General features: G+C 59.0%; 1 protein-coding gene across 1 annotated transcript in view; it reads left to right on the forward strand.

Annotated features, from left to right (window-relative positions):
* Lingo1 (leucine rich repeat and Ig domain containing 1) overlaps positions 1 to 13,383 on the forward strand; it is a 59,216-nt gene that overhangs the window by 5,325 nt on the left and 40,508 nt on the right. Inside the window, exon 3 of the mRNA XM_013012023.1 lies at positions 2,274 to 2,359. The gene's annotated coding sequence lies outside the window, so the exon portion shown is untranslated. The remainder of the gene's footprint in view (positions 1 to 2,273; positions 2,360 to 13,383) is intronic.

Consider the following 13,383-nt stretch of genomic DNA (forward strand, 5'->3'; position numbering starts at 1 on the left):
GTCTATGGGGTGGGGCCTGTATTGAGCGGGTCTGTGGGATGGAGGGCCTTGTTGAGGGACGGGTCTGTGGGGTGGAGGGCCTTGTTGAGGGACAGGGCCTTGTTGAGGGGCAGGTCTGTGGGGGCGGGGCCTGTGGTGAGGGGCAGGTCTGTGGGGGCGGGGCCTGTGGTGAGGGGCGTGTCTATGGGGTGGGGCCTGTGGTGAGGGGCGTGTCTATGGGGCGGGGCCTGTGGTGAGGGGCGGGTCTGTGTGGGGGAGGGCCTTGTTGAGGGGCGTGTCTGTGTCTGGGGGCGGGGCCTTGTGGCCAGGCCCCACCCACCACCCTGACCTGGGAACAGGATTGGCAAGGGAGATGAAAGCAGACACCTGTGATGCTGCCATAGCGAGACACGCACACACGCGCACGCGCATTCACACGCGCACACACGAGCACGCACATTCACATGAGCACGCGCATTCACACACGCATTCACACGCGCACACACGAGCACGCGCATTCACACGCGCACACACGAGCACGCACATTCACACGCGCATTCACACGAGCACGCGCATTCACACGCGCACACACGAGCACGCGCATTCACACGCGCATTCACACGCGCACGCATTCACACGCGCGCACACATTTACACGCGCACACACATTCACACGCGCACACGCATTCACACGCGCACACATTCACACGCGCACACGCATTCACACGTGCACACGCATTCACACGTGCACACGCATTCACACGCGCACACATTCACACGCGCGCACGCATTCACACGTGCACACGCATTCACACGCGCACGCATTCACACGCGCACTCGCATTCACACGCGCACGCATTCACACGCGCACACGCATTCACACGCGCACACATTCACACGCGCACACGCATTCACACGCGCACACATTCACACGCGCACACGCATTCACACGCGCACATGCATTCACACGAGCACACGCATTCACACACGCACACGCATTCACACGCGCACACATTCACACGTGCACACACGTCTACACTCACAGTCACATGGCGCATCATCGGACAGCGGTGTCCACCTTTTATAGGGTATCTGTTGTGGACAAGTGCAGGGTGGGAGACCATGCATTCGTCCCCCCTCTATTTAGTGGGATTTGAACTCAGGACCTCGTGCTTGCTAGGCAGATGCCCTGCCATCTGAGCCAGGGCTAGCCTCAGACTCTGATCCTCTGCATCTCTGCCTCCCTTATGATTGGGATTACACGCATGAACTGCCATCCCCCCCCCATCCTCTCTTGAATCCCATTATAGTTTATAACGTGAAGAATCCAGACCCAGAGACTTTAAATACCTTGCTGAGGGCCACAGAGGCTGGCTTCCAGCCAAGGTTCCCCCGGAGAAGCTGGGATTACAGGTATACACAACACTACCCGGCCGGAGCAGCCTTCCTCAGAGGCAGTGTGGGGAGAGGTGGGCGATGCTGGGGTGGTGGAGCCAGGAAGGGCCCCCCAGGCCCCCCACGCTGCCCGTGCCTGCCTCTCTGTGCCCCACAGAGCCCACACATCTTAAGGTGATAATGGCCAAAGCACTAAGTTCAAACTGCAAACCCACAGTTAAGTTGGCATCTGCGGGCCCTTGAGGGTTTTCCTTCCCCCATAAGAGGCTGGTCGAGGGGCCCTGAAGGAAGTCTAGAAGGGACCCCAACTTCTGTGAAGTCAGGCCCTGGGGGGATGGAGGCCAAGGCCCTGCCGGGCAAGGCCTCCGCCCATACCTCCCGTCTCCATGCTGGGAGGAGGAACCCCACTTTGGGGCCTGCCCACCGCCCCCCCCCCACGCCATCAAGGTGCTTGTGTGGTTCTGAGGGGAGGCTCAGGCAAGACCAGGATCCTAGCCATTTCCTTTTCTTTTTTTGTCGGTCGTGGGGCTTGAACTCTGGGCCTGGGCGCTGTCCCTCAGCATTTCAGCTCAAGGTGAGCGCTCTACCACTTGGGCCACAGCGCCACTTCCGGTTTTCTAGTGGTTTATTGGAGATAAGAGTCTCACTGACTTTCCTGCCGGGGCTGGCTTTGAACCGTGATCCTCAGATCTCAGCCTCCTGAGTAGCTAGGATGACAGGCGTGAGCCACCGGAGCCGGGCCACTTCCTGCTTTTTTGATGGCTAGTTGGAGATGAGAGTCCCACACTTTGTTCTGCCTGGGCTGGGTTTGAACCTGGAACCTGCGGTCTCAGCCTCTGCTACGTGTAGGATCACAGGCGTGAGCCTGGGCTGTGCTAACTCCCTGTTCCTCCCCTGCAGTGCATGCTGGGAGCACCGCCTACCCGCCACCACCCCTCCAGCCCCCACAGGCCTGTCTGCTTGCCTCCTGGCGCCATCTGACCCAGGTAAGGGGAAATCAAGGCAGGCTCCCTGAGCCGTGTGCCTGCCCGGGGTATGAGGGCTGCTTCCCAGGCTGGCCTCAGTGGATGGCCTCGCCTCTCCTGGTCCTGCGCGCATCCTCAGGGCCGAGACTCAGCAGCTGCACCGCAGTCCTGGGCCGCGGGCTTGCTGTGGGGTCCCCGCCTGCCTCACCTCTCTGCTCTCTGAGCAGGTCTGGGGTGGGGTGGGGAGCTGGGCCTGGGAACTGGGGACAGATTGGTGATGGGGGGGAGGTGCTCAAAAATAGAGCCTTGGCTTTTCTGGAGACTCAGCTTGCTTGGAGGGCGGGAGGGAGCAACGGGATGAGAACTGGCTAGATTTTGGGGTGCTTGGGATGCGCTTTCCCCTCATCGGTGTCATTCTCCGATGATTCCAGCATAGCGGTCTAGCTCTTCCCACAATCCTTTGCTCCCCAGTGCTCACTAGTCATGCTCAAGACATCCATATAGATCCTTCCAGACCTTTCTCTATGCACTTAGAAGCATATTTTAGCAAGAAAAACACAATTGTGTTAGTACCACTTGCTCCCTCAGGACTCTTTACTTATATTTATTGACTTATGTAGATACATATATATATATATACATGTATATTTGTGTATGTGTGTGTGCTGGTCCAGGGGCTTGAACTCAGGGCCTAGGCACTGTTTCTGAGCTTTATCACTCAAGATTGGTGCTCTACCACTTGAGCCACAGCTCCACTTCTGGCTTTTTGGTGGTTCGTTGGAGATAAGAGTCTCGCAGACTTCACTGGCCAGGCTGGATTTGAGCCTCCATCTTCAAATCTCAGCCCTCTGAGGAGCTGGGATGATGGGCATGAGCCTCTGGTGCCCGGCTTCAGTTTGTATATTTTTGGTTCAAACCTGAATATTCAGTTGAGTGTGGTGGTGCATGCCCCAGCAGTGGGGAAATGAAGGCTGGAGCAGCTACAATTCAAGGCCAGTCACAGGCACCTGGCCTCTTCTTTTCTTTAACGTATTTCATCCTATGAATGGATCTGACAGCTTCATCCATTTTCACTCCTCTCTGTGACCATGAAGATTGCTTTTGGCTTTCGCTGTTTCTAAACCTTGCTCCGGCTGCCTCTGGGCTTGGGTATGGATGTGCTTTTGCTGTGATCCTTGGGAATGTCTGCCTGGGCCAGGGGCCTTGGGACCTCGGTGTTTGTTTTGGCCAATTCCTACGGCCAGAGGAACTTCCGGGAGGCTGGGCTGTCCTCTTTCTCAGTGATTCTGTGTCCCATGTCACACGGGTATTGTCTGCCATGTCTAATGGTGCAAATGATTCAACTTTACCTGTGTGTGCACACATATACATACATACACACACACACACACACTCATGCACGTGTGCGTACGCGCCGGCCCTGGGGCTTGAACTTAGGACTTGAGCGCTGTCCCTGAGCTTTTGTGCTTCAGGTTGGCGCTCTCCCGCTTGAGCCACAGCATCACTTCTGGCTTTTTTGCTGGTTCACTGGAGACAAGAATCTCATGGACTTTCCTGCCCAGGCTGGCTTTGAATCTCAGTCCTCAGATCTCAGCTTCCTGAGTAGCTGGGATGACAGGCGTGAGTCATAGCACCCGGCCGACTTTCTCTTTCTTTGATGGCGGATGAGGTTGAGCGTATTAATAGGCACTTGTGGGCCATTTTTCTTTCTTCCTGTGGGAATTGTCTCCCCCTGCCCGGCCTCCCCCTGCCGGGCCTCCCCCTGCCGGGCCTCCTCCTGCCGGGCCTCCTCCTGCCCGGCCTCCCTGCCCTGTCATTCTTCGAGCGGGTATTCATGGAGCCCCTTCCTGGGTTGGTCTCATTAGGGCCTTGGAAGTCAGCAAACCTGATTTCAAAATAAAAAGTGAAACCACACCGGGCAGTCCGCGTGACTCGGGAGGTGCGTGTCGGTGTTGGCTTCTTCTGTCCAGGGCTGGAGACAATGCGCGTTTTATTATACATGATGTATAAGAGGTTGAAAGACTTCCCTCTTTGTCTCTGGCTCGGGTTCCAACTTGTTTGCCACTGCTTGGATTTTAGTGGATTAAAAAAACAAACAAATGTATCACAAGTGAGGTGCCGGTGGCTCCCGCCTGTCATCCCAGCGACTCAGGAGGCTGAGATCTGAGGATCATGGTTTGAAGCCAGCCCTGCCAGAAAAGTCTTCGTGAGACTCTTATCTCTAATAAAGCTGGACCTGGAGCTGTGGCTCAAGTGGTAGAGCACTAGGCCTGAGTGATAAGAGCCAGGTGAGAGCACCCAGCTCTGAGTTCAGGTCCCCAATACTGGCGCATGCACGTGCACACACACACACACACACACACACACACTCATTTCTGCTTATGAAGATTTTTTGTCATTGTTTTTGCGTCAGCCCTGGGTCTTGAACTCAGGGCCTGGGCACCATCCCTCAGGTCCTCAGCTCATGGCTAGCACTCTACCACGTGAGCCACAGCACCACTTGCAGTTTTCTGGTGGTTTATTGGAGATCAGAGTTTCATAGACTTTCCTGCCTGGGCTGGCCTTGACCTGCGATCCTCAGACCTCAGCCTCCTGAGCAGCTGGGATGTCGGCCTGGGCTCCAGCGCCGAGTCCGTGTGGCTCTTTCACTGAGCGACACTTTGGGCGGCGTGGGGCTTGGATGTTGGACACTTCAGTCCTGTTCCTTTGTCTGATGTCTCGGCTGGTGCCAGGCCGGCCTCCGGCTCCGGTCCTCCCACCTCCGCCTCCCGAGCAGCTGGCACAGCAGGTGTGTTCCCTCTTGCGCCGCCCACCGCGTCTCTTTCGTGGCTGAGTAATAGTCCGCAGTGTGGCTGCCCCCACCGGCTGATCTGCTCACTGCTGGGCACCGGGAGCCCTGCCTTCTCCCTCCTCCCGGGCCTGCCCTGAGGGGCTGCACTTGCTGGCCCCCAACATGGTTTGGCTTTGAATGCTGCCTCAGCCCCGGGTGCCCAGTGGGGAAGAGGTGAAACGGGGCATAGAATGTTCTGGAAGCCAAGGAGCTCCTGACCTTGCGGGTGGGGCATTCCTGGAGGGCTCCCTGGAGGAGGAGGACGAGGTGCTACGCCAGCTTCCCTTGGTCTTCGGGATCGTGCTGAAGGGTCGTTGGAGCGAGAACCTGGGGACAGGCCACAGAGTCCTCCTCCCTCCCGTCCCCGAATTGTTTGGCGTCTGGAGAGAAGGGGGATGGGGGGGCTCGAACACCCAGTGCGCGCTTGGACCCCAAGTAGGGATTTCTTTTTCCTGAGAAGCAAAGTTTCCTGTGAAATATTCAGGCCATGTTGGACTTTGGCTGATCATGGTGGCTAGGCAGGTCCATGGCTGGGGAGGCCACATGGGGTGTGTGTGTGTGTGTGTGTGCGGCACGTGCACGTACTGGGGCTTGAACTCAGGGACTGGGCTGTGACTCTTAGTTCCATGTCTGGTTTTCTGGTGGTTTATTGGAGATAAGAGTCTCACAGACTTTCCTACCTGGGCTGGCCTCAAACCTCGATCCTCAGACCTCAGCCTCCTGAGTGCTGGGATGACCAGCGTGAGCCACAGATGCTGGATTTTCTTCTCAGCAGAGAGGTTTCCTAAGGGCGGGAAGGAGCTTGACTTGGGGCTTCAGCTGCTGTGTGTGTGCATGTGTGTTGGGGTGTTGTGTTAGGATGTGTGTCGGGAAGGGGTGTCCGGTCTTTCTGGTCTACTAGCGCCAGGGACGCTGTCCGTGGTCCTGAACGTGGAATGTGCTGTGACTAATGCACTGTACCACCTGTCTGACTCTCCGAAGATGCCTTCCAAGCATGGCTACCATTCCCAACTCGGAGTGTGGGGCTGGCTCAGGGCCTGGGGCTGCCCGCGGGGCTGGAAGGACACACAGGCCTAGAATCAATGCATGCACTTGGCAGACGGGGAAACTGAGGCCCAGATATTACCTGAAATCTGGAGCGAAGCGGGGTGGGGAGGGGCCTCGGGTTGTTCCCCCTTGTGCCAGGCAGAGGGGACACACCCTGGGGGCCAGTGACGCAGGCTCGGCGACTCCTTTTACTTCCCTCCGTCCTGACCCAGCAGAGGAAAGATGGCTCTAGAGCGCATGCCTGCCATCCTAGCTCCTCAGGAGGCTGAGATCTGAGGATCACGGTTCAAAGCCAGCCTGGGCAGGAAAATCGGTGAGACTCTTATCTCCAATAAACCACTAGAAAACTGGAAGTGAGGCTGTGGCTCACGTGGTAGAGCGCTCACCTTGAGCTGAAGAGCTGAGGGACAGCGCCCAGGCCCAGAGTTCAAGACCCATGACTGACAGGAAGGAAGGAAGGAAGGAAGGAAGGAAGGAAGGGAGGGAGGGAGGAAGGGAGGAAGGAAGGAGGGGGAAGGAAGGAAGAAAGAAGGGAAGGAAGAAGAAAAGGAGGCATGTGAAGGCAGAGTGGAACGGGGCTTGGCTGCACCCCCGACACCCCCAACCCCAGGCCTGGTCACCCCCTCCCCATGGGTCCCGCTGGTCTGGGGCGCGCGGGCTCTGGGTGGCCCACCTGGCTCAGAACCTTCACCTCCTCTCAGCCCACGGCCAGTGTTAGGGCTTCCTGCCAGCCTCCGCCCTCCTCCCCTCGCCCTCCTCCCTCCTCCCCCCTCCCTCCCCCCCACCCCACTTTGCCCTGCCAGGCTGAGTATACACACACTCACACACACTCACACTTACACACAGCTCCTTGTGTGGCAGATAGAGAGAGAGGGAGAGGAAAAGAGAGAAATCTGGGTCACTCTCCTGCAGAGGCCTCCTCGCGTCCCCCATTCCAGGCTCACCCCGCCTCACCCCTTCCCAGGCCTCCCTGTCCAGTGGCCTCATTCTGGAGCCTCTGAGCGTCTCCTGCAGCCAGGGTGTGTGTGTGTGTGTGTGTGTGTGTGCACGCCACAGCTCCACGTCTGGCTTCTTGGTGGTTAGTAGAGATGAGAATCTCACAGACGTTCCTGCCCTGGCTGGCCTCAGACCACGATCCTCAGATCTCAGCCTCCTGAGGAGCTGGGATGACAGGTGTGAGCCCCTGGGGAGTCTCCTGCTCCCCCCCCCGCCCCCCGCCGGCCCTGCCACCAGCTCCAGACCGAGCATGGACACCCCGCCACCCACCCCTACTGCAGGGGTGGTGCTAAATCTGGGGACACCACCTTAGTGACCTGACTCTCCCGCCTGCCCCGCCCCCAGATGCTCATCCAGAGGACTCCGCCCTCCTCTGTCTGAGGCCTAGCTGAGGAAGGACTTCTGCAGGTCTGACCACAGTCTCTCATGCTTCCATCCCACCCCGCTACTCTGGGAAGCGTCACCCAGAGGCCCTGCGAGCTGGTGGGGGGAGGGGGGGGGAGGGCCCCCCCACGCCTCCCCCCGCGGCCTGTCTGAAACCCGGCTGGCCGCTCCTCTGCCATTGCCATGCTCATCACAGCCTCCGCCTGCCTCACTTCTAGCAAACTCATTTGCCAGTTGAAAGGGCTCCATTTTCCACTCTGCTTGCCCAGAGTCGGCCCCTCACTCGGCCCCCTCTGCCCGCCTCTCCCTGCACTGCCCCGCCCAGGGAGGGAGCCGCAGTGCTCCCCCCCCCGCAGGCCTCACCCCTGCCTGGAGGCCTCTGGAGGTCCCAGCCCCTCTCCTCCACCTCTGCCCCAGAATTAGGGGCTCAGAGGCCCTGCGTCTTCCTTACTGTACAGCAAAGCAAGATGGGTTTTACACTAATTCATACTAAGGAGTGCATGGCTGCAAGTCACTTTTCTTGTCTCTGTGCTCCTTGTCTTTGAACCGAAGGAGCAAGGCCATGGTGAGATGAATAATTCCTGTGCACTGGGCGCCCACACGCGTTCAGGCCAGTCGGCAGAGGTGGGGGTCCCCCCGTGTGCAGGCCACTGCTGTACAGATGCGGCCCACCCCCCATCCAGGACACCCTTCAGGAAGGCCCTGGGCTCCCCCCAAAGAGCTGAGGAACCTGACCCTTCCCCCCTAATCTCCTGCCCATCCCCTTCCCCCACCCCACTGGACGGGTCACAGAGCCTCAAATAAAGGGAATGTAGGGTAAGAATCCCATTCTGAAGCCGGGCGCCAGTGGCTCACACCTGTCATCCCAGCTAGTCAGGAGGCTGAGATGTGAAGATCACAGTTCAAAGCCAGCCCGGGCAGGAGAAGTGTGTGAGACTCTTCTTTCCAATGAGCCAGCAAAAGGGCTAGAAGTGGAGCCGTGGCTCAGGTGGTAAAGCACCACCAGCCTTGAATGAAAAAACTAAGGGACAAGGTGCAGGCCCTGAGTTCGAGCTCCGTCACACACACACACACACACACACACACACACACACACACGGATCATTTTGCAAGTGGGAATCGGAGGCTCTGCGAAGAGGCTGTGCTACCGCTTGCTCTCCAAACCCCAGGCAAAGCCCCTCCTGGGTGGGGCTGAGGTCACTGATTCGAACTGGACTTTCAGCCAAGTCAGAGAAACCCGCCATGATGGGCAGGCCTCTAGGCCCTGCCCTTCCACCCTCCCCCGCGCTGTGTGCTCCTCCAGGCTGGCAGCCACCCCCCCCCACCCCAGCCACGTGTGTGTGTGTGTGTGTGTGTGTGTGTGTGTGTGTGTGTGTGTGTGTGTGTGTGTGTGTGAGACAGTCCTGGGGCTTGAACTCAGCACCTGGGTGCTGTGCCTGAGCTTTTCCTGCTCCAGGTTGGCGCCGTACCACTTGAGCCACACCTGCACTTCCAGCTTTTTGGTAGTTCATCAGAGAGAAGAATCTCATGGACTTTCCAGCCCGGGCTGGCCTCAAACCTCGATCCTCCGATCTCAGCCTCCTGCGCGGCTGGGATGACAGGCGTGAGCCCCCGGTGTCCAGCATTGTCCTCCCAGGTCTGACCCCCAGTGCCCTCTCCCCCCCCCTTGCTCTGGAGGGAGCAGCCTTCTCCGACTGTGCAGCCCCGGCCTCCCTCCCCCAGAATCTCATGACCTGCACTAGGTCTAGCCACGTGCCCCACCAGTGTTTGCTGAGTGAATGCGTGATGTGTGGACCCGACTCCGTTCCCATGGAAACCTGAGCATCCTCTTCTCTCTGGGCCTGGACGGTGGGGGAGAGGGGCCGTGTGCCTGCCAGGCCCCTCTGCGGAAGCCAGAGGGACGTGGGGCACAGGCCAGCTCCCCGCCAGGCCCTGGCTATGCGCTAGACTGCAGGGTGGACCGGCAGGGGCTGCGGACTCCACCACCACCGAGGCCAGCCGACCGGCCCGGCCCTGGTCTGCCGCGGGCCGTCTGGGGCCCGGCCCTGCCTCCGCCCCCGGGGGAGCAGATGGCCGAGCCCGGGGGGCGGCGGCGGAGTCGGGCTGGCATTTGTGTACGTGTGTGGTTTTTTAGAAAATCTGACACATTTTTGTCACGTCTTGGTACAGGAGAACAGCGAAGGAGGCGGCGTGTGAAGAATGCTTTAACTCGCAGCTCTGTAACAGTTCCAAGTTCTCCCCGGGGCTCCTCCCCCTCCCTCCAGCCCATCTGTCCCCCCATCCCTGCGCCCTGCACCCCCACACCCATCCATCAGCCCACCCTTGACAGTGAAACTCGGGGGCTCTAAGAAGACCCCAGTCGCAGACGCAGGGGAGATATTTCTGGGAGCAGCTGGACCACATGCTTGCTGAGTGACCTTAGGTGGTTGTTCACCCTCTCTGGGCTCTGTTGGCTCACACCACGACTCTCCTCTTCCAAATTTCTTCACTGAATGTCATAAAAACGTTTAGTTAAGCCGGGCACCAGTGCCTCACGCCTTTCCTCCTAGCCCTCTTCAGGAGGCTGAGTGAGATCTGAGGATCGTGGTTCGAAGCCAGCCTGGGCAGGAAAAGTCAGTGAGACGCTTATCCCCCATGACTCACCCAAAAGTCAAATGTGGAGGTGTGGCTCAAGTGGTAGAGTGCCAGCCTGGAGCAAAAGAGCTCAGGAGAGCGTCGGGGGGGGGGGGCGGAGAGGAAGAGGGGTGGATGAATATGTTTAGCCAAAAGTGTTAGAAATGATGACTATCAGGACCTTTTGGGGTTCCGAGCCTCCAAAGAGAAAGCCCCCCGCGAGTGGCCGAGGGCACTCCTTCGTGATGGGAGTCTGCCCGGGGCCGGGGCCGTGCTTGGAAGGAAGATGGCACTGGCTGGGCTGGCAGAAGCCTGGGGTGGCTGTTCTGGGCTTGGGGGTGGAGGGCAAAGGAGGCAGGCAGGCTTGGGACCCCAAGTGTCTCCCCATGGCCCTGCGCCCCGCCCCCCAGAGCTGTAGGAGAAGGGGGGAGGGGCTGGGCCTGGAAGCTTCTCCCCGCCGCCCGCCCGCGGCCCCCGGCCTGCCTGGCACGCGCTTCCGCCTCGTTAGCCACAGCCATGCCAGCTGGCCTGGAAACCCCGTCTCCGCGGCAGGCTGGTGGGCAAGTGGGGGGGGAAATTGGGGGGCAGCGAGGGGCTCTGCCCTAGGGCAGCCTGGCCAAGGCCTGGGGCTCAGCATGGCTCCCCCATTCCAGGCAGCTTGGGAGCAGGGGACTGGGGCACCCCTTTACCGCAACCTCTGAACCCCACCAAATCCCAGCCTTGACATGGGCAAAGGCAGAAAGCGGGGTGCAGGAGGCGGAGTGTACTCCTATTTGCCCAGCCTGTCTTGTCCCAAACCAGGTCACTGCTGAGCACAAAAAGGCTGCTGAAGCCACACCCAGGCATTGACTCCCTGTCCCCCCCGCCCACCGGGCCCCGGATGGGCCCCCAAGAGTTCCTGCCGGGGGAAGCGCAGCCTGGGCCGGGCTGGCTGCCTCGGTTCCCCGCGAAGCTCACCAGATGGGCACAGGGCGGCTGCTGGGGGGAGGAGCCGGTCGCCATGGGAACGGCAGGCTGGCATTTCCTCTTTTGGGGAGGCTGCGCCCGCACTTCGCAAGCCGTGTGGGCTTCTGAGTCCCGCGGCTCCGTGTTTTTTAGGAAGGAAAAAAGGGCAGGGGAGGGGCGGGGCGGGGCAGGAGGGGGAGGGTGCGGCGGGGAGACCAGGAGGGGACAGCCACAGCTGTCGGGCTGCCCAGAGGCCTGGGGTCCCCTCGCACCCCTCGATCCCAGGCCCCGGGGTCCCTTCACCCCCCGCTGCCCACACCATACACCTCACCCGGGGGGCAGGGACATTCTCTGGGCCCCGTTTTCCTTCCTTCCTTCCTTCCTTCCTCCCTTCCTTCCTTCCTTCCTTCCTTCCTGTCATGGGGCTTGAACTCAAGTCCCGGGCGCTGTCCCTGAGTTTTTGTGCTCAAGGCTAGCACTCGACCAGTTGAGCCAGAGCTCCACTTCTGGCTTTTTCTGCTTATGTGGTGCTGAGGAATCGAACCCAGGGCCTCATGCATGCAAGCCAAGCACTCTACCACTGAGCCACCTTCCCAGCCCCCACTTCCAGCTTTGTGCTGGGTTCATTGGAAATAAAGAATCTCACAGACTTTCCTGCCAGGGCTGGCCTGGAACTTTGATCCTCCAGATCTCAGCCTCCTGAGGAGCCGGGATGCCAGGTGCCCGGCCTTCAAAGCTTCTCTTAACAAATGAGAGAGTAATGTGTCTGAGCAATACGTTCACTTTATTAAGGCCTTATAAGACCCCGATCAAATTACACCTCCTGGAATCGAACAGCAAATTCAATTCTGTTCAATCACGGCTTCCGTTCAGCCCCGAGGCCCCCGCCCGCAGGAAGACTCCGCATTGCCTGGCAGCCATCCAGTCAGCGGCCGAGGCCTGTGGGCACTGGGTGGGCACGGGGTGGGGGGGCCAGGGCCTCGGGGCTTTGGCCACGGGTGCCACGTGCAGCCAGAGTGCACTGGACCTGGATGCGGTTCATCCTGGAGCCGCGTCCGCTCCGGGTGGGCTAGGCAAGTCCCCGGCCCATTTGGTTTCATTTTTGCTTTGTTGTGTCAGTCCTGAGGCTTGAACTCGCGGCCTGGGCACTGGCCCTGAGCTGGGATGACAGGTGGGAGCCACCTACACCTGTGGGACAGACCTGCCCTCCCCTGGTGACAGAGGGGACAAGCCAGTGTTGTGACCGTGCCACGCCAGCACACCGCAACAGGCTTTGTGTTTGCCTTCCCTTTCCTTACACCTCCTTTGCCTCCCTTGGGCTGGAGAAATCTAGGAGGGCTTCCTGGTGTCAGAGGCATGGATGGGAACCCTGCACCTCTGGAGGGGGGGGGGTGGCGGGGTGGGGGAAGGTTCTGGGCGGACAGAGGAGCGCTGGCTTAGAAGTGAGGACAAGGGGAAAATAAATGATTTTTAAAAATTCTTAACTTGGTATAGTGAAGGTGATGGACGGGGTGGCAGTCTCAGAAGTCAGCTCATGAGTACATTTCTTTTGGGACCATGGCCCCCCTTCCCCCTCTCTCTCTCCAGTTTTCCCCTCCCATCCCCATCCACAAGTTGTATAGTTCATTTTCCACGTAGCTTCCAGTGAGTACTACTGCTGCATTTGTTCACCCTTTGTCTCCCTCCATTTCTGAGTCTTACCCCTTCCCCCTCCTCCCCCAGACAGATAAACGAACAAGCAAGACAAAAAGAAAACGGGCTGGGAAGGTGGCTCAGTGGTAGCGTGCTTGCCTAGCATGCATGAGGCCCTGGGTTCGATTCCTCAGCACCACATACACAGAAGAAGCTAGAAGTGGCGCTGTGGCTCAAGTGGTAGAGTGCTAGCCTTGAGCAAAAACAGCCCAGGGTCAGCACCCAGGCCCTGAGTTCAAGCCCCAGGATTGGCAAAATAAATAAATGAATAAATAGCAATAAAGGAAAAAAAAACCCAACACACTGCTGTTCTCCACTTCCTGAAGCTCATTTGGATAAATATTTGTATATGGTCAGAGGCACGTGGCTTGTGTCTTCTAATGACACCTGTGCTCCAGCTGCGTGTGCGCTTTCTCGGGCCTGCACACCACCCCCCCTCCCCCCCACTCCAGGAGATGGTGCATTTTTTTTTTTTTTGTCAGTCGTGGGGCTTGAACTCTGGGCCTGGGCGCTGTCCCTCAGCTCTTCAGCTCAAGGC

The sequence above is a fragment of the Dipodomys ordii genome, unplaced genomic scaffold (genome assembly GCF_000151885.1).
Source record: "Dipodomys ordii isolate 6190 unplaced genomic scaffold, Dord_2.0 Scaffold15, whole genome shotgun sequence".
Lineage (NCBI taxonomy): Eukaryota > Metazoa > Chordata > Mammalia > Rodentia > Heteromyidae > Dipodomys > Dipodomys ordii.